Source organism: Sapajus apella, unplaced genomic scaffold (genome assembly GCF_009761245.1).
Source record: "Sapajus apella isolate SASKATOON/1434 unplaced genomic scaffold, GSC_monkey_1.0 scaffold100, whole genome shotgun sequence".
In the NCBI taxonomy this organism is placed as follows: Eukaryota; Metazoa; Chordata; class Mammalia; order Primates; family Cebidae; genus Sapajus; species Sapajus apella.
Window position 1 is genome coordinate 616726 of NW_022437040.1, and position 20832 is coordinate 637557.

At 42.6% G+C, this 20832-nt stretch overlaps 1 protein-coding gene and 1 long non-coding RNA gene across 42 annotated transcripts in view; both read right to left on the minus strand.

Moving 5' to 3' along the window:
* The window catches only part of CELF2 (CUGBP Elav-like family member 2), a 641808-nt gene that overhangs the window by 125839 nt on the left and 495137 nt on the right, over nucleotides 1-20832 (minus strand). The gene's annotated exons all lie outside the window — the stretch shown is intronic.
* LOC116536380 lies at nucleotides 11315-18900 on the minus strand. The gene is made up of 2 exons (XR_004262600.1): nucleotides 17468-18900; nucleotides 11315-15984 (listed from the first exon to the last, which is right to left on the minus strand). It is a non-coding gene; the product is annotated as an uncharacterized LOC116536380 (long non-coding RNA).

The following is a 20832-nucleotide window of genomic DNA, read 5'->3' on the forward strand; positions in this document are numbered from 1 at the left end:
CTACAGATGGGAAAACACCAGTCACAGGTTAGCAGGCTGCTCCCCAGTCACACCAGGAGCCAAGAGCAAAGCCAAAAGCATCCCAGCAACCAGTGGTTGATGAGCACCCCTCAAAGTCTATGCCTCTCATGGGGAAAATGTCCCTGAACCACCTCTGATAGGGTCCAATTCGCTCTGAAAGATCTGCCTCACATTCTGTTCATGTCACCTAAAATGGCTCTTTCTAACCTAAACCTCTCATCTGAAACGCTGCTCCAACAGTCATCTAAGACAACCCTTTTTCCCCACCTAAAAGTGGGACTTCCTTCCACAGCTAGAGTAGCAGCTACCCAAACACAAATGCCTCATCCTGCAGAAATCAACTTTTAAGGAAACCATATTCAATTAGCTTGGTTTTATGGAGTTTGATATAATTAACACCCTGATGTCAGCAGTATTACCATCTGGCTACTACCTAGGAAGCTGAGGAACGATGCTGCCATGGCCCTTCCATCCGTGAGTTATGTGGACTCCACAGTCTAGATCACCAAGCACCATCCCAGGAGTTCCCCAGGGAAACTTCCACTGATAGCACGGGACCTGCACTTCTCTCCAGCCACCTGCGACAGTCGTGCAATGCTCCCACCAACATCCTTTCTCACTTTTCCACCAAGATTCCTTGAAGACAGCAAATCTGAGCCACCTTTTTCAGCCCGGGAGGGAACCATGATCTCACTGGGCTTAGGGGTGACCCTATACCTTCCCTCCAGCTCTCTACCTGACATGCTATGGCCATATTTCTGTCAACTGGCTATGAGAGCCAGGCCCCTGGCAGCCTTCTGCTGCCCTGGGGACTTTCCCTGGAGGATCCATCTTCTGTTATTTCCATGGGCCTGTGAAGACTGCCAAACTACCTCTGATTTCTGTGAGGAAAATGGAGTTTTTCCTTTTTGACCTAGATTAAATTGACTGCATTTTCAACCCTCTTGGGAAAGCAAACGCGGCCTAATGTGCACAGCTATGTGTGTACTGTAACACTTCCTCACCCGTTATTACGTAAATTCCAACCAAAGCACGACACAGATAGAAAAGGTATCAAGGGCAAAATTGCTGAAATCTGCTTTTCCCCTTCTCTGGTTCTTGGAAACAAGCCACTTATATTCAACCATTTCAATTGTTTAATAGCTATGAAAGTATTTGAAGAATTTCAGCATCATCCTTTTTTCCCCCTGATGGGACAATCATCGTGTTCAGCTGTCTCCTGAACTCCCCTACTCTGCTCTGGGCGTCAACACGGTAAATTCATGGGTGACACATGCATCAAGGCCCCCAGGGGGTGGCATGAAGAAAGCAAGGCGTCTCCTTTGTCAGAGAAAATGTCACTTGACTATTGGAAGGAAAGGTAATAAACTAGCCATAGAATTGATGATGCTTTATATTTTTCAAATACTCATTCCAAAGTAGTGAGGAGAACCGTATTTTTTCTGGGAAGGTAACGAAGAATGAAAAACATCAGGTTGAACACAAGAGGCCAACTAGAGGGTGTGACTTCCTTAAAGGCAGCATAATTGGCCCAACACCCTGGCCAGCTGGTTTCCTGGGAGTCTTCCAGGTGAGGGGAAGACAAGTGGCTGAGTGGCAGGCAGGCCTTCAGGCTGACCAAACCATGACCACTTCCCATACGCCAAGGAGGCATCACAGGGTTAAACGTGGTATTAGGTAGTTCTGTCTTGAATCCAATTAAAAAGGATTTAGTTTCTAAATTACTGAGGGACCTCATTAGAAGGAAGTTTCTAATGTAAGGTTATTTCATAGTACAGATTCTCTAGAGGATAGGATAGCATTATAATTAGGAGGCTAGTGGCAATGAGAGTAGGTTAGAATCACATCTATTTTCCTATGATTCTCAATTCACAGCACACTGGGCTTCCACGCCAGGCCCATCTCTCCAGCTCCCACTTCACTACCGTGCTTTCATGTGCATCAGCCTGAATTCCCTGGAGTAAGAATACAGGCCCCTTATTGTCAGCCTGAAGAAAAGACAGCTCCGTTCTGTTCCTGAGCTCCTATCCATGGTATTCTAACTTATTACTCATCTGTTCTAGGTGCCTCTGAACTCTCAAAACGGGTATTTGACATCCGAAGCAGAACAAAGGTATTTTTTCGGGAACTGGAATGAGGAAGTCATTATCTACTTCCTCACTCTGGTCTTTACAGTCCAAGAGAAATGGAGAGGTAAACCCTTTGGCTATAGAAATCGAAGGCTAAGTTGAAGAAAACATTTGTACTTACTGTAGATTTTTTTTCTTGTTGGATATGATGCTGGAGAACTAATATTTATGGCCGTTATAACTGTCTCCACCCTACTCTGGCAATAACTGAGCCGCATTTCATGTGTATGGAGATCAGAGAATGAGACGTTTTTCCTTATTGCCTGGAACAGCAGGAATCATTTAAGAAATTCAATTTTGGGGCCAAGGTGGTCACTGAATTCTCATGGCAGAGACCAAGACAGTTTTCAAAGTGATGCTGGATATTCTTCTCATGCTCATTCATAATCTTTGCAGTCAGGCCAGTATAGTCATCCCTGATTAGCATCAGAGGCTGATGGCTTCACCTCCCTAAGCCTCTGGTTCTTAACAACATGGGGTTAGTGACAGCTGTATCATAGGTGTATCATATTAAACCAAACAATGCATGAAAATGTTTAACATACTTGCTGGTATGTAAATAAGAGAGTTTAGTAAATGTTAGCAGCTACTGTCCACTTTAAATTTATCATGTTTCTCCACAGAGCCCTGAGCCCTAACAGACACTCTCCCTTTGAGGCAGGTAAGGGATAGGTAGCTTTACTGCACTTTTGTAACAAATGCAGTAGAGAAATGCAGTTGCAACAGGCCTGCTGCAGGCTGTGCTGCTGCTGTGCATCCCTGGGAGGAAGGGAGGGTAGGGAAGCTGCTTTTCTAAGTGATGACCATGAGCCCTTTAATAGGGCTTAGAATTGATTGTGTTGTCTTACTTTCTGAAGTAATTACTTGGAACTAGCAGAGTTCACCCATTCGCATGGCCTATGAATATGTTGAAAATCCATTTACGTGGCCTCTAAATAGTCAATCAATTTTAATGGAATCATTTTCATGACTTTCTTATTCAGGGTAAAACAGAATTTCCCCCAAGTGTATGCTCTATGATCTGCCCCCAAGAGGCAAAAAAAAATCCCTAAAATTGTCTGTCATTTAAAATAAAACCTACGGCTAAGGAGGGCACCCAGGTTTCTACTACACGAATTCAACCACAGATTTGTCACTTCCCTTTACTTCAGCAGCAAAGAAAAAACAAAAGCAGCAACACTGGGCTTTGCAAGAAGATGTGATGTCCCAAATGCCTGTGATGAGGTCAGGATGAGGAGAAGGAAAGGTCCGGCAGAGGTCTGGGCCATAGGCCACCATTGGTGTCGGGCACCTCTTAGACACGGGGTTTCCAGCAGCTGGATTTTATTCTGAGGGTTCCCCTCACACGGGGATCAGGTGCAGAAGATCACTGTTGTCTGATGATGGTTCTGCTGCCACACTCCCCTGTTCTCCTAAGGAATACAGCTCTTTGCAGGCGGCTGCTACCTCTTAGGCTTCCTTGGTTCCCCCGCCCAAGGCATGGCCTGGTGCCAGGCATGGGAAGTTCCTACTGAAAACTCAGGAGATGACTCCCGCCAGGGTACCTGCACATCTACTTCCTTTAGAGCAACACGGTGTTCTTTTTGACTTGGAGTTCCATGAGCCTTTCTGATGCAGGTTCCTGGGGGTAAAAACAGTCCATGCAATACTATCTAGCCCATTTCCTGTGAAATGACTCTGGTATAGTTACTTCCAGCCTAAGACAGACATGGTTTAATGGCTAGGTAATATAAATTTTGTTTGATCCATTTAGTATGCACAGTGCCAAGCCCACAATCTGGCACAAAGAAAACACCAAATAAAGGCTGCCTTCTTTTCTTCCTTCTAACTGTATAATTTTAGGGGCACTATGAAGGGCTTCTTGATATCCAGGGTGATCAAATAATTCATTCCCCAAGTGAGGACACTTTTGAAAGTGGAGGGGAAAATGCTAATGTTTCTGGGACAGCAGAAGAAACCCAGGCTGGTGCAGGCAAACCCTCCACTCTGCTCCTCTTCTGACCTCTCCCCCAGTCTTTCCGCTCATCTTCTGAGCTTCATCCTTTCAGTGTGAGGCTCCGATTCATAGTAAAATAAAAATGCCTCAAAAGACACAACTCTTCAATCTGTTTCCCAAGCATTTACACTGCAGTATAAATGAATATTACAGCTACCGGCTTTGGTAAGAGTTTACATAGTGAGAACATGGGCATTGGGGCATGAGGGGATATCCTTAAAGGAGGAGGAGGACCCCCAAAATGGGGTTGGCTGGGGAGAAAGTGACAAACTTCAGTCACATTGTAATTCTGAAAAGGGTCAGTTCTGGATTTGACAGCAATCAACTTTAAATGCTGCACTGAAGAGAGAAAAAAGATCTTAGCAACCATCTGGTTTAAGTTCTCACTTCCAGTTAAAGACGCAGAGGCATGGAGAGGGGGTGTCTTGGCAGAGTCGCCCCTCTGGTTCCTGATAAAGCCTGGGCCTAATTCTAGTTAGGTGGATTCAACTTGTCAAAAGCTGCTCTGCTTCTTCATTGACCCACGTCTCTAACCACAGAGAGCGTGTGGCTTTTTTTCAGAAAATATTTGTGTACCTGATTATGGATACTAAAACAATAAAACACATGGTCCTTGTACTTGATGTGCTTTCAATTTAGCTGCTCCCTCATTAGCAGGTAGGAGGAGGATTTATCTTCTTTGCTCAAGAATCTCTCTCTGGAACACCTCAGAGGGAAAAGTAAAATATTTCCTTCATTTCACGGTAAAAAAAAACTCTCCACACCACACACTGATAAGCAGCCACTGGGTTTTGTTTCAGGAAGGGCACGCCACCTATAAATCCTCCCCATGCTGCTTGCATGCTGTAGTAGTATTTGATCTAAAAACTTTCATTTTTCTCAGTCATTGCCAATGACACTTATTCTTCTATTAAACCTTTAGAAAAAAGAAAAGAAATATCCTGCAGGCTCCTATTTCTTCCCTCGATGACTGAATGAAGACAGATTTCTGAGTATTTTTAGCCCTTTGGACTCTAGGGCCACTGCGCATGCCACACACACACACACACACACACACACACTCTCTCTCTCTCTCACACACACACACACACACACACACACACACACAGAGCTGCAGATGGGGTGGGAAGAAAGGCAGGTCCATAGACCACCCTGCAAGGAGCTAAAACGCTATAGGCAACAAGATCATTTATCCGATAAAGCCTCTGCTGCACTCTCCTGCTTCCTAATTGTGCAGATAACAAATGATAATAATATTCTCCCACCACTAAGGGTCTCACTGCTAGTTCTAAATTATATTCGATAACAAGATCAATAGCAAGTCTAAACAGTGGCTACCCCAAACACCTTTCCAATATGTGCTGGAATGCTTTTGATGTTAGTGAGAGGAAGACTTCACTCCCTGAATATAACTGTCACAGGCTAATACTAAAGTCGGTTTGATTCCCTGAGCACATTCCAATCTGTGGAAAAGGACTTGGCACACATGATGGACTCCTGGGTAGCTCAGAGAGGGCAGTGCAGGATCCAAATTTGCTATGAAAAGCTGACCCAACAGATATTCCACACATCGTGTCCATCTTCTTGTAGCCCATTGCGGACAAGTTTTCCATCCTTCCTTTTTGGGATGATAAAGAATTTTTTGCCACATAAATAATTCAACTACTGCACATCCAATATATTTATAAGCCTTTAATTTCCATGGTGGTATGTTTCTCGAAGATTCGATATTATGACAGGAGGTGAAAAAACACCCCAAAGATTTTATTACTAGTCAATCTTATACACTGACCTATGTGTTAAACAGCTGGTATTAGATGATATATTCTTAGCATTTGATATAAACCATAAAATCACCATCTGTCAAAATGAATGGTAAACTTGGTCAACTAAATGACACAACCTGCTAGTCCAAGAAAAATTCAGGTAGGAACAGATGTCTGTGTTACATGGTAGAATCACGATCTTGTCTACGCAATGAGGCCAAATTCTAAGATGGAGAGAGTTAAACATGGGTGCCAGTAGTTAGGTTTTACCACTAATCCCACCACCATTCCTTACAACACAGGATCCTCAGCAGAAAACTGCAACAAGGGTACCAAATACCTTTCCACAATCGAATTACCTCTTAACATAACATTTCTCAAATGTTCCTGAAGATGACAACTGCCTGGGGCATTGGTAAAAACAGGACTCTTGGAACCAAGCCATGCCCCTTGGCTCAGGTTTTCCAGGGGAAAGTCCTGGTCATCTATAGGGCAGTCTCCCCTGGGATTCTTACCTTCTAGGAAGCGTGGGAAACAACACACCAAAGGACACCTGTGGCAAAGACTACCAGTGTCCACCGAGTCCAACCTCTCCTTCCTCAGGGTCAAGACTGGAGCAGAGCTCATGGTGAAACCACATTTGTCCCTGGCCACGTGACTACAGGCACTCTAAGGGAATGTGCGTGGAAGTCACCTGCGCTGCTTAAGGCCCAGAGATTTTAACAGAGTATACGTGAGTCTTCCATACTTTCTTTTCTTTCCTTTTTAAATGGATGGAGATGGCAAAAATATAAAATAAAATGAAACAAACAAAAAAAACCAAAGAGCTGGCAGAGCCCCAAGATGCAGAAGCCTGGATCCTTGTATCACCACAAGGAGGAAAGCCACCCACCAATGAGGGTTCTGTATTTAAAAGTCCTAATATGTTTTTGGGTGTATAAAAATACTGACAGTTTAACCTATCCTAATGTAACACCTAGAGATTAAAAAAAAAACCCTACATAACAAAAATACAAGTGGAACAGTGACAATTCTGCCCACGGCAGTGCTATCTCTGTCTCACACTTCATGGGACTATCCAAAATAGCTACATGAAAAACGTACCAGGAGGATCAAAGTGAGTATGTTTCAGAATTTCATTTCAGAAAATTAGAAGTTGGTGAACTGCTATAGAGAAGTCAGGTAGACAAAGCCAGTGAAGTACTGAAACCTACATTTACACTTTCTTGAGGAGAACACCTTTTTGAGCAAACCACTGGGTCAAACTGACCAGTTTGAGAGGGGAATACAATACACTTTCTGACAGGAATATCTGACATTTCAACCTCACTGATCAACAATTCTCAAATTTCATTTGCTCAGAGGGGAAACAACTTGTATGGTGAGATTCCACCTACAACGACACAGAAGTTAATTTCTTTTTTTCCCTCGACCTTTTCTCCCTTCCTTTCGTCAGCAGGTTTCAGAATGGTGACTCACTTGTTGAGGCTTGCATTGCCACCCCCTGCGACTGCTTCTCCAACCTACCAGTAGCATTGAATGACATGCAGGCCTGTGCAGAGGGACACAGAAATCTGACCTAGAAATGTCTTGCAGAGATCTGAGCCCACTGGGCAAGGAAAAGAGGGAGATCCTGAACCATGTTCCTGGGTAAGCCATGAGCCAGCATGTGGTGTTTAAGTCCTCCTGGTACTCAGGTAGCACTGCTATCATTTTAAATGCTTTCAAAGTATTCATGAAAGTAAGCACATGCTCATATTCAGCAGAGTATAAGAAATATCAAAGGGATGTGCTACGAAAAGAGAGAGGATTGGTATTCAATACATTTAACAAATTCACTTCTTCCTCTCCCTTGGCTGGGATTTTGATATCTTTGCTGTAAGGAGATGCTCTTAGTCTTTTAGCATTTTGACACAGGAACAAAGAAAAATTAATAGTTGGAATGCAGGCAAAGGTGAGGCTGAATGTGAGATACCTACCTATTAATGCAAATGTAAGCCCTAACAAATTCATAGGCAGACTAAAAATCATGTTGGCCAATGGTTCTTGAAAACTATTTGTAAAACTCCTCTACTGGCCCCAAAGAGTTAATCACTCCCCCAAATATCTTCTCATCCCATGAAGGTGAACTCTGGAAAGTCTGGGTGAATTTTAACATCATTCATTCTCGACCACAACTAGAAATCCAGTGTCAAAAAACATCTGTCCCTGGAAGATCTGCCCTAAAATATATTCTCTAGAGCACCCTCCCACGACCTAGTTTTGTGACATCAATGCCAGGACATATCTGGGTGTTAGGTGCTCTGGAAAACTCCCAGGTGAGAAATTCAGGCCATCCAATTAGGACACTTCCAGGTTACCTCTAGCTTAAAGACTCTGATTGGTTTTATCTCATTAGTCTTCATCACATCCCTGTTCTAGGCTAAGCTTTCCCTCAGCACTGCTGCTTTAGAGAAGCAATGGACAGATTTTGCAGAGAATTTTAAAAAATTCTAAATTTCCAGCTATCAAGGCTAACTTCTTGCCTGTCAGCAGCTTTTAAAATATTAATGGCTTTCTCCTCATAACAGACATGCTGAGTGGAGTCTGAAGGGCCTGCCCTTAACTGTAACTAGAAATGAATTCCATGGAATTTACCACATTTTTCAAGAGAAGGCACACTTGGGGAAGGGGTGGTGGTAGAGGGAAACTTCTGCCCACCCTCCTTTCCAGCCCAGATCCTTCTCATTCAGGCTCTAGACTCTACACAACATGCAGGCCTTCTCTGCTTGCAGGCATGACAGCTACTTTCAGCACTTCTGGTTGGGTAGTGATAGCAAGGATGGCCTGAGCTCAAGGAACAACAGAGTGTCTGCTAAGAGGGCTTAGGATTTGTCTGAAAGTCATCAGCTCCATGTTCAAGATGGGGGAATAGCAGGCCCAAAAGAGAACCAGCAACCAAATCAGGGAGAAGAAAACATCACAGAAACAAGGTGATGCGTCTCAGACTGTCTTCTTAACTGAAAGGCTTGTAACAAGACTCCAGTGAAAGATGTTGGTTCCAGAGATGATAATCTTTGGTTCTAATAAAACTGTTCATTTCTTCCTTGATGATCTCTCACCACTAGAGAATAGTCATACAACTGCATGTCATCCTCCTTTCAGGTTCTACCAACCCCTCCTAAGGTATCCGTGGTTACCTGAGAACTAAACTACTATTGCTCCATATAAGGTGAGGACTGTCCTGCAATACAATCCGTTATTTTTTTCCCCTATTAACTGGAAAGCTCATGTTCTACTTACAGTTTGAAGACAGGCAGTGATTTAATGGGAAGACCTTTATATACAAGATTTTGAGTCTTGGGTCTTTCTCAAAACATCACTAACAGTCTATGGATTGCCAGTAACATCTTTGTAAACAAGAATAATTATCCCTAAAGACTACCCAGTCTATGAAAAAAATCTACAGTGCTTTTCCTTCAGATGAGCTTTATATAGAATGCAAGTCTGAAGCAAACTACTTGACCATGTTCTTCTGGGTTTCCCTCAACAGCTGTCAAAGTAGGATGTTAAGAAATGGACACTTGTCTAGATTGTTTTTTTTTAAACCCAAATTCTTTAACTGTGGCTATGTTCTGATTGCTTTCAGAACAAAAGAAAACTATAAGCATCAACAATCTTATTTTTAAGGGGTCTACCTTTGTTTAGATGAGTACGTGAAAGTGTAGGCTAATCAAGTTTATCTACAAACAAAAAATTCTTAAGTACTGAATAGTAAAGATGTTGGCAGCAGATTAAGTGTTCTGTCTCCCTGGGCTTGCTCTAAGCTCCCCGGCTTCTAGGAGATCTGACCATCACAATCCATGTTTCCCCTTTAGAAGATAACAAAATAGAACTACCCAGTTTGGGAAAGGGCTTGCTGAATGCAGTTTTTATCAGTCACTGCATTTGGCTCCCATGTTAACGACAGCAGAATAATTATTTTTGAGATTGTATACTGCCACATGGAACAGAATAAGCTGGAACACCAGGAGATAATGGACTGATTACGCAGCTATCCTTTTAAACATTTCATCAGTCTCAGAACAGCAGATAAAGCAACTATTTCATGTGTACCAGGGGGTTCCAGATTAACCCTGCAGCATTAAAAAAAAACTGTGGAACCACAAGTCAGCTGATTCCAATTTAAAGCAATAAATCACTGGTGAATGCTGACATAGTTATATGGGGTCTGGTTACCAGGTGACAGTTACTTTTTCATCCAACTTCTCTACTGAAAAATACACTATCTTGCAACTGCCTTGAAGCTGCCATAAAAATACATTTTTAAAAGAGTAATAAACAAATATCAAAGAATAGCCTTCATAAAATTGTCAGCATCAAAATGCTACAGAAAAGTCCTCATGAAGAAATGAATGGAAGTCAGTAGTAAATACATACCAGCACACTAAGTGTGAGGAAATGGAACATATTTTGTGTACATGCACCCAAGATGAGATCCCCATTTGGGAATAAAGATGTAAGAGTTTCTCCCTCTTCCCTCTGCCACTGACCATGCAAGTCACACAGAAGTGAGATTCTATTCAGGGGATCAGGTGAGACAGCCCAAAGGACAGTCTGTGTTACTTCCTTGGTGGATTAACAGAAAAGTGGCTCACTGAGAGAACCCATAAATGCTGGTGCTGCTGCTCTCACTGGAGGTATGAGGGAATGGGGACACTAAATTCTCTTCTGGAGAGTACAGAAAATGATTTCTGTTTTCTTTTTTCCCTTGTGATATTTAATGAGGTACCATATGCTACCCTAGTATTTGTTTATTTTATGGGAACTGAAATTTGAGATGAAACTGGATGCTACTTAAGCCACAAAACCTTTTTTACCTATATGAAAGGACAGGAGACAAAGGAGTGAGCATCACAATGGGAGGCTCCTTGATTCAGCACTTTCCAGGTATCAGAGTGCAGTCACAGAGGGTGGCTTTAGTCCCAAGTCTCCCAGCTGGAGCAACTCACTGACCACCTTCAACCACATATTTCTCTTCTGTGTAAAATCAAGACGCTCCTCCCTACCCTCCCTACCCAGCCTACTGACTCAGCAAACACAGACAATGAATGCAAGAACAATAAAAACCTGCCTTACTTTTCTTTCTTTCCTTTTTTTCTTTAAAAAAAAAAAAAAAAAAGGAGAGGGTCTTGCTTTGTTGCCCAGGCTGGAATACAGTATAATCACAAACTCATGGGCCCAAGCCATCTTCCCTCCTCAGCCTCCTGAGTAGCTGGGATCACAGGCATGAACAATCATGCCTGGCTAATTTTGTTTGTGAGTGTGAGAGTGTGTGTGTGTGTGCATGTGTAGCTAATTTTGTGTGTTTGTATGTGTAGCTAATTGTGTGTGTTTGTGCGTATTTTTTTTTTTTGTAGAGATGGGGGTCTTGCTATATTGCCCAGGCTTGTCTTGAATTCCTGGGCTTAAGTGATCCTCTATCCTTGGCCTCCCAAAGTGCTGCAATTATAGTTGTGAACCACCACACCTAGCCTCAAAGCACCCTGTTAATAGATGAATTTCATGCAAAAGTAAGTTATTATTGAACAGGTATCTATGTTCTTTAGTGTAAAAACCCAATCCACTACAGTAGGAGCTAAGCTGCCTGCAGCAAGTTACTCCCGTCTTCCTTTTCTTCCTCCAAAGACGCTGACACTGCTCATGTGCTTCCCAGGGTTACTGTGGGACGACTGGTCTAAATGACTCCAAATTACACATTCAGGGATTTATATGATAATACAGCTGCTAGCCAATAAAAATAGCCTAATTATGAATTCAAACTATATGCAAATGCAAAGGATAAAATAATTCTCAAGGAACCAGTTTTTTTTTTCCCCCAGCACGAGGTGCTGTTTCACCATGGACGTGGACAACGGAGGTTAAATGAAGACTTTGTTTTGCCATGTTCAAGAAAGAGTATTAATATTTTGTGACTGCATCTATGAATGAAGACACTCAGAAAGCCATATGTTTCCAACTTAGGTTAATAATAAGGCCATTTTTCCACCCACTCTTTGGCACTGCTGCAATATTCCTGGCCTCAAGTGGGAGGCAATGTGGAACAAGGCCTCTCGGAAAACAAAGGACACACAAGCCTCCCCGTGCCAGTTCCTATAAAACACCAGCAGGTGGGCCTCAGCCTTGACTGTCTCAGTGACTGTGACTCTCCCTTTCCTTTCCTTTCCAGCAAGCATACAGTTGTGGTGTCAAGGTCCACCAAAAAAGCCTGGGTCACGACACCTAGGTTATGGCAAAATAATTCTCCTAATTCCAATCAGATGCCAATCAAAACTCTGAACACAACTGATGCCCTGTCCTGTTTTCTTTAGTGACACTGCTTTCCACAAGCACTGCTATTGGCCTGGATGGATGTGGAAGGTTTGTGACCACGATTAGGAACTAGCAAGGGATGAAAGAAATGGTACCTAGGCCTGGCTTCAACGACCTCATGTAGCAATAGCAGGAGTCAGGGAATATCTCATTTACTCATGGCCTTTGCGAACAACCCACTGCATGCTAAACCTCCTCTTGGTGCCTGCTGTGTTTCTGTTCTCCTTGGCGCAGAAAAATGAGCCAAACAGCAGTTAACACTCTCAGAAAGCACTTGGGTGGTATTCTCGGAAGAGGACAGTAAGAGTGCCAAGTGTGACATTACTCCGCTATAACAGGAGAAATATTATCACACCTAGAGGTGTGATAGGAGTTTAAGTTCATGGTCGAAAGACGACAATGAATATCATAGATTTCTATAGCTTCCAAAAGGGCATTCAAAAGCTCCTCAACTATGCAGGGAAAGGCATTACCGTCCCTGCTACACTGAGATGGGACCAGCGCCTATGGAAAAGGCTGCCTGCTGAATATTCTAATTCAGAGCAGAAGCCACTGAGATCAAGCTTACCTCCCCTCCTTCCTGAGATTACGGCTTGTCCAACAAAGACTCATCAGTATTTTTGTAACCCAGATAGTACTATAAAATATGAGGGATGATTGTTTCCTGTGAAACAGCAAATAAAAATTGAGTTGAACTTTTCAACAGCACACACTGTTGTGAGCATTCACAACCAATGCCACTGTCTTTCAGATTCAGAAACTGCTAACTGAATTTCTATTAAAATTTACCATTACAGTCACAGCAAAACAGCCTAATATTAACACGTCACTGATATCTGCTAACAAAAGCGGGGAGGGCCAGGAAGAGCACATTTGAAGGCTACAGGCAGTTTTCCCTTTGTGTAGCTTGCTTTACCTTCCCTCCTACCCTTCAGTGATCAATGTTTGGACCCTGAATATTCAGGACGCCTTTTTCAGGGAAAGGCCTTACTGGTTCTAAAGAACTACATGAACGCAAAGGTGCACACATTTTCATTATTAGGCAAAGAGCAATTTTTTCTCTCCAAAATTTTGAGTTTTCTCATTTTTCATTTCAAAAGGAAAACTCAATTTAAAAAGTAAAAATACTGTGAAAAATTATAAAACATGAAACGTACCAAAATGAGTTTTAAGACCGCAAGTCTTGTCCTTGAACTACCAAATTCCTAGCTATGTGACCACTATTTAAACTAAATCTCAGTTGTCTCTTCAGAAAATGAAGATGACTAGACCTCCTCAGCCTCTTTCCCAGATTATACTCAGAACCACTACTTCATAAATCTATCAACCTGAAGCATCATATAGGCACATTTTAGAGTTTCCTAGAAAAGCTATTCTGTTTACAAAATACCACAACCACGCTTACAATCAAACGGTGTCTTCAAAGATCACATTCTTTTGGTTAAACCTGCGTTATTATGTTCTCATTGCAAAACCTATCTCGGACCCTCAAAGGGTCCAAGTCCTTCCGCTATACACCTGCCCTTAGGTGTGTTTAAGTCTCTCCCACCTTCCCACATGCTGCCGTCCTCAGGTGGAACGAACAGGAATGCTGGGCTCAAGAGAAGCAACAGCCCCAGAGTGGGGAGGGCATTGGCAGCAACACAGAATTCACCCTTAATTCAACTACAGCCCATTGTATAGAACCTTCTTCAGCTAATACAGTTTGTGCAAAATTTTCTCCTGTACTCATTTAAATATAATTTCTGCACTTGTCACGGTGAAACTTTTTGAGTTATTCTCCACACAGAAACCTGTGATTTCTTACAGACACCCAGTTCTCTGATTTTGAGACGGTTTTGATGGGCAAGGTGGTTATTTTCACTCTTTCTCTTCTTGCATCTGGCACCTAGGGCTTTTCCAACCAGGAAGCAATGACCGCCCTGGAGAATCTCAGCCCAGATCCTCACGGCACCCCAGAAAAGCCCGCTCTCCAAAGGACAGACTATGATGACATTCCATGAAGTCACTGGAAGCCCTGGGCGATGCTGAAGATCTAGGGGTGTTTGGGTTCAGGACTGTGAACTACCATGGCTAATTGTTGCTAAATAACCTGGGGTGGTTGTTGGAAACAATGTTAAGAAAAACAAAAAGTCATAAATAACTTTACTTTTAAAAGGTTAAAATTAATAGACACTGCCAAAGTGAGTGGAGAATCAAATGACAGCCACCCCAAATGAAATTTACCAGAGCGCTCTTGTGACATCCACCTCGGTCCTTCTCAACCCTGGCTGCACATCAGAATCACCTCAACACCTCAGGGGCTACCTGAGGCCTAGCAGGGGAATTACATCCAAATTCCTGAGGGTGGCATCGGGACACTGGTATTTCTCTGTTTCAATTCTTCTAGGTGATTCTAAAGCACAGAAGGGGTTAAAAACACTGCACCCCATTTGAGTCTCATGTGAACTTGGTGAAAAGAGCTCTGTGAGGGTGGGCAACTCACCCGGGTCACATAGGAGATAAATACTGTCCAGATCGGACCTCCACAGCCTTGACTCCTTTCCAAAATAGCAAGGCTGGCTTGTTATGGTCAGGAGGCTGTCATGGGGACAGCTGTTATGGGGAGGTAAAGGAGCAGGGTGTTTGACTTCCATGGAAACCCAGCTCTTGCATAATCAAGTCCTTCCACGTTAGCAGCTGACGCCGTGGTCACCCCTCCATCAGTCAGTCCATATGGTAGGGCTACGCAGCACTGTGGTGGCAAACAACGCCATGAGACTACTCAGCATGGGAAAAATGGCTTTCTGGGGGTCAAAACGGCTGATGCCCTTGAATGCCATTAGAATAAAGGGAGCCACGCTCTTGGTGCCTCCAACTAAGTAATAGCAGCGCTGCTTCCCTCCAGCCTTTCTGGGATCAAGGGGATATTCACTCAGGATGCTGTGCTTCCTCTGCATCTCTTAAAGTATTTTGGGGCTGCACTGGAAGAACCCCATCTCAACCACGACTGAACCCAAGCACGCTCCTCAGTGGGTGTGAATCTGCCAAGATCCCAGCCTGCAGGGCTGTACAGCCAAGCAGGTGGGACAGCTGGCTCCTTAAACCTGATGAGCACACTCAGGAAAGCGCTGAACGTGGAGAAGAGCATGTGACACTCCCTCACTACTAATTGGCTACTCTGGGAAAACAGCAATAACCCATAAAATGACACTCACTTGTCAGGAAAATTCCCTGTGTTGTCAGGTTCCTAAGAAGTAGAGTCGACAAAGGGTAGGGGCTTTGCCTGGCAGGGCAGGCAGGGTGGAGAACAGGCTTGGGAGAAACAGTGGGAGCATGCACACGGCCCCTCCCTCCTCCTTCACTGGGGATTTATTTCTCTATTCAAACTTTGGATCATCACTTTGGTCAGAAAGTTAAACACCAATGAGCTAACCATTACATAACTATATTTCACTTAGGAAGAAGTCCAGTCTGCCTACTGGGTACAGGCCTCACCTTCTAAGGAAGCCAGGGTGTATAACATCCCGGGAGGCCACAGTTAAATAAAACCCAAGGGCAGGCCAATGGGCGCCCCAGGCTCCAATTTCCCCTGCTACTCAGTGACTTCAGATTTCAAGGTGGTGTCCCTATTGTGTGCCCCTTGATGGGTCACTTTCCTGAGACCACAAGGCTGGTAGTTGACGCCCCACAGCACATCCTGGTCCAGAGGTCTCCTTCCCACTGCAACACCAGGAGCCACCTCTGAGCTCCTTGTCCAGGGTACCTCCTCCAATGACAGAGGAAGGGTACATGTGTGATGGAGCCCCTTATCAACACCAGGACAGAGGCATCAGCTTCAAATGGCTGAAATAAGCAGAGCACTGCCCCTTCCCATGCTCCCACTCCTGCCCCTTTACTCTCCAAGCCCCATAGCTGGACAGAACCATCAAAGTAGGAAACCTCTCTCTCTAAAGAGGAAAAGGGACAGGACTAGATGAACGTCTATGAGTACCCGGTGTTACAGGCACTGAGCCAGGAGCCTTTCAATATATCAGTCCCCATTTACAGATGAGAAAACAGATTCAGAGAGAACCAGTAGCTTGCTCGACCTCAGGCATCTAGAATTTAAACCCCAATTCACTTCTAAGCTTTCTGTACACATGGCCAGGAACTCCATGGACATCAGCAGCACTGAATACACTGATGCCCTTTGCAGCTATAACCACTGTCCATCTCCAGAACTTTCCCATCTTCCCAAACTAAACTTCCACACTCCTTAAACCCTCACTCCCTATTCCCTCCCGCTCCAGCCTCTGGCAACCACCATCCTATTTTCTGTCTTTCTGGGTTTGACTGCTCCAGGCACCTCATAAGTGGAATCATTTCAACTGATTTTTTTTTTAAAGAGATAGAAAGCCCAGTGACTGAGAGTGAGAATTTAGTTTTGATCTTTCTCCTTTTTTGTATGCTTTCAGTCTTTCAGGGAGATTTTCGAGGACAGAAGCTGTCCTTAGCACTTCCAGGGTATAGCCTACTTCGTGATTTTTTTCAAAGAGAACAAGTCTGTTGAGAATCCTTCCTACTGGGAATTACTGCTGTGATTAAACAGTCATTTCTTGAACCAGGTACCATGCTTGGTTGCGGGAAAACAAAGACAGCAAAATGAAAATCTCTGCTTTTAGTGTTCAGTTTTTTTTCAAAGAGAAAAGGGCAGTTCTTGTTTGCAAACTGAGACACAGAGAAGAAAGAGGAAATAACTCTAGCTAAGTAGGGAATAATATTGAAACATCCTGCAAACAATTTAATTTCCCTATTACTTTTAGCCTAAGAAACTTTTATCACTGGGCCAAAATTTCATCAATACCTAATTTGGTGTTCATTCCCAAGATTGCCAGTAAATGCATTCTGAATGGGCATGTATGAATTCCCTACTATGGACACAATGTAAATTTCTAAGAGCATGTAAATGAGACATGAATTCTGTCCTCAAGGGATTTATAGGTGGTTGGAGATGAGACATGTGCATAAATAAGTTAATACAAGGTAGAAAGTGAAGGCTTGAATAAAAGAGGTGCACATAAATCTTTACAGGAGTTTGCAGAAAGAAGAGATAATTTCCAACTTATAAATGTGTTTAAAAATGTGCAGGAAATGGAGAACCTGAAGAAAGACGAGCTGTCGACAAAAGGATATGGAAGTTCCTGGTCCAGAGGTCTCCCTCCCACTGCAACACCAGGAGACACCTCTGAGCTCCTTGTCCAGGGTACCTTCCCCAACGACAGAGGAAGGGTATATGTGTGATGGAGCCCCTTATCAACACCAGGACAGACATATCAGCTTCAAATGGCTGAAATAAACAGAGCACTGCCCCTTCCCATGCTCCCACTCCTGCCCCTTTACTCTTCAAGCCCCAGGACCAGGAATTTCTGTATCCAGTTATCAAATCTGTAGGAACAGAAATAAAGATTATGAAGGGAATTAGAGGAAAAAGAACAGCATGGTTTATGGAAGACCTGGAAAGCATGGCCAATGAATCTGGGCTGTATTTCCCAGATTTATTTATTTATGCTCTGTTTATTTCAGCCATTTGAAGCTGATGCCTCTGTTGATGTGGTGCCACTAAAGGTTCACATACCATCACTGGTGCTGGAATTCCTCTGGATAAATAGAAGGCACCGTGAAAAAAGAATCAGGGATAGGAAATATCATCAAGAGCTGTAGACTTCTGCCTGTGGTCTAGATGGACAGCCCTCCTGCCTGAAAGCAGCTCATGGCCTGAAAGTTTCTGGGCCACAGCACACGGAGCTGGACACCAGGCAGGACCCAGTATACTCCCTCAGCTGACAGTGTGGGGCCATTAGAATTCACCGGAAAGTGCAGCAAAGAGGAAGGGGCTGCAGAGAGAGAACTCCAGAGATCTGGAGACGTCCCTCTTGAGTATTCGGTGTTGATCAATGCATGTGACTGAAGAAACTACCAGTTAAAGAGCCCTCTAAAAAGATGAAAGGCTTGGCATAGTGCCTGTCCTTAGCAGACCCACCGAAAAAACTCACAATTCACGGTCTTGGGTAGAGGACTAGGAGAGGCCTCACTTTAGAAGTAGAAAATAATCAAATAGATGCTAGAATCAGCAGACAAGAACTCAAAAAAGTCATTATCCCTGTATTTGGTATGTTCCACAAGATAAGCAGAGACTTGGAAGACTTAACAAAGATCTGAAACGGACTTCTAGAGATTGAAAACCACAATGTCTGAGATGAAGAAAACAGTGAATGGGATTAATGGCAGATTAGACATTGAAGAAAAGATTGGTGAACTGTGTTTCAAAATGGAACAGAGCGACAAACAGGAACTTCAAAAAAAAACGGGAGAAGAATACAACAGGGATCTGTAGGACAACTTCAAATGGCCAATTATACAAGTAATTTGAGTCTCCAGGGAGAGGAGACAGAAAGGGGACAGAAAAAATAGTTGATAAAAGATATCAATGAAAGGGAACATCACACACCAGAGCCTGGTTGGGGGGGGGGGGGGGGGGGGGGGAGGCGGGGCTATGAGAAAAATAGCAGGGAATGGGGGATCGGGGAGGGATAGCATTAGGAGAAATACCTAATGCAGATGACAGGGTGATGGATGCAGCAAACCACCACCCTGGCACATGTATACCTATGTAACAAACCTGCACGATCTGCACACGTACCCAGAACTTAACATATAATAAAAAAAAGAAAGTTTTCCAAATTTGATGAAAACTATAAGCTCACATGTCCAAAAATCTCAATGAACCCCACGTACAAGAAAACCATACCAAGACACATCATAATCAAATCACTCAAACCCAGTCACATAAAGAGAAAATGTTAAAAGCAGACTGAGGGGGAAAAAAAAAGAGAAAGAAAAGATGACATCAGAAACACCACAAGTGAGAAGACAGTGAAGCAATGTCTTTAAGACACTGAAAGAAAAGAAAAATCCTGTCCACCAAGAACTCTATAGCTAGTAAAAGTAAACATCAAAAAGGGACAAAATACAAAAGGTGAAAGACATACAAAAAGTGAGAGAATTTACCACCAGATGACTGGCTGTGCAAGAAATATTAAAAGAAGTCTTTAAGGCAGAAGGAAAATGATACAATAAGGAAATATCAATCTACAAAAAGGAAGGGAGCAAGGAAGTGGTAACTATGTGGGTAAATAGGCGAGATAGTTTTCTTGTGATTGAAATCTCTATAAAAGAAATTTGGCCAACTAAAATTGTAACAAGGTATTGTGGAGGTACTTTAACATGTAAAAGTAAAATGTGTAACAGCAACAGCATGAAGTCTGTGAAGGGAGAAATGTAAGTAGATTCTCACACTTTATGTGAAATTGCATACTATCGCTTGAAGTAAATGGTGATAAAGATTTGTAACAAATACTCCAAAAAAAAAAAAAGAGCTATAATAAGCCAACAAAGGAGATAAAATGAAAAAAAATACTTTAAAGTCATAAGATGTGGCAAAAGGAAATAACAGAGGGGAGGAAAAAAAAAAAGTGAGATTAGAGACCTAAACCAAACTTTATCAACAATTACATTATGTGTTAATTATCTAAACGCACCAATTAAAAGGTAGAGCTTGTCCGAGCAGATTCAAAAAAATTAAGACCCAACTACCTGCTGGGTACAATAAACACGCTTTAAATATAAAGACAGAAATAAGTGAAGAGAGAGAATGTAAAAGTATGTATTATTTAACAGTAGTCAAAGGAAGCTGAAGTGGCTATATGAATATCATAATTTCAAAGCAAGGGATAATCCCAGAAATAAAAGAGGCCATTTCAAAACAACCAAGGATGAAATTCACAAAGAGAACAGAAAAATTCTAAACATTTACTCATCAAAAAACAGAACTTTAACATATGTAAGGCAAAAACAGAACTCAAAGGAGAAATACACAAACCCACAAGAGAGATTTCAATAGCCTTTCTCAGTAACTGATAGAATAAATATTAATATATAGAAAATTGGTAAAGATACTGAAGATCTGCAGAACACTATTCAATCAAACTCACTTTTGTAGAACACTCAGTCCAAGAACAACAGGATACCTGTTTGTTTGAGATGCACATGGACTGTTTACCAAGACAGTTCATATTATGGGGCATCAAATTAAGTCTCAAAGAATTTAAGAGTGATCAAGCCATACAAGGTATATTCCTTGACCACAATGAAACTGAATTAGAGATCAGTAACAGAAAAAACTCCAACCCCCAGCTCCCAAATACAGGTTGAGATGCTTTACCCAAAATGCTTGGTCCTATACATTTTTTGGATTTTTGCTTTCAGGTTTTTTTTTTTGTATTTGCATTATACTTACTGGTTGAACATCCCTAACCTGATCCAAAATGCTTCACTGAGCATTTTCTTTGAGCATCACATCAGTACTGAAAAAAGTTTCAGATTTTAGAGCATTTCAAAATTTGGATTTTTGGATTAGGGTTGCTCAATCTATATTCGGAACTAAATGACATATTCTGAATAACCCATGGCTCAAAGAAGAAATCAAAAGAGAAATTAGAAAGTATGTTCAACTGAATGAAAATGAAACCAGAGCATATCAAAATTTGTG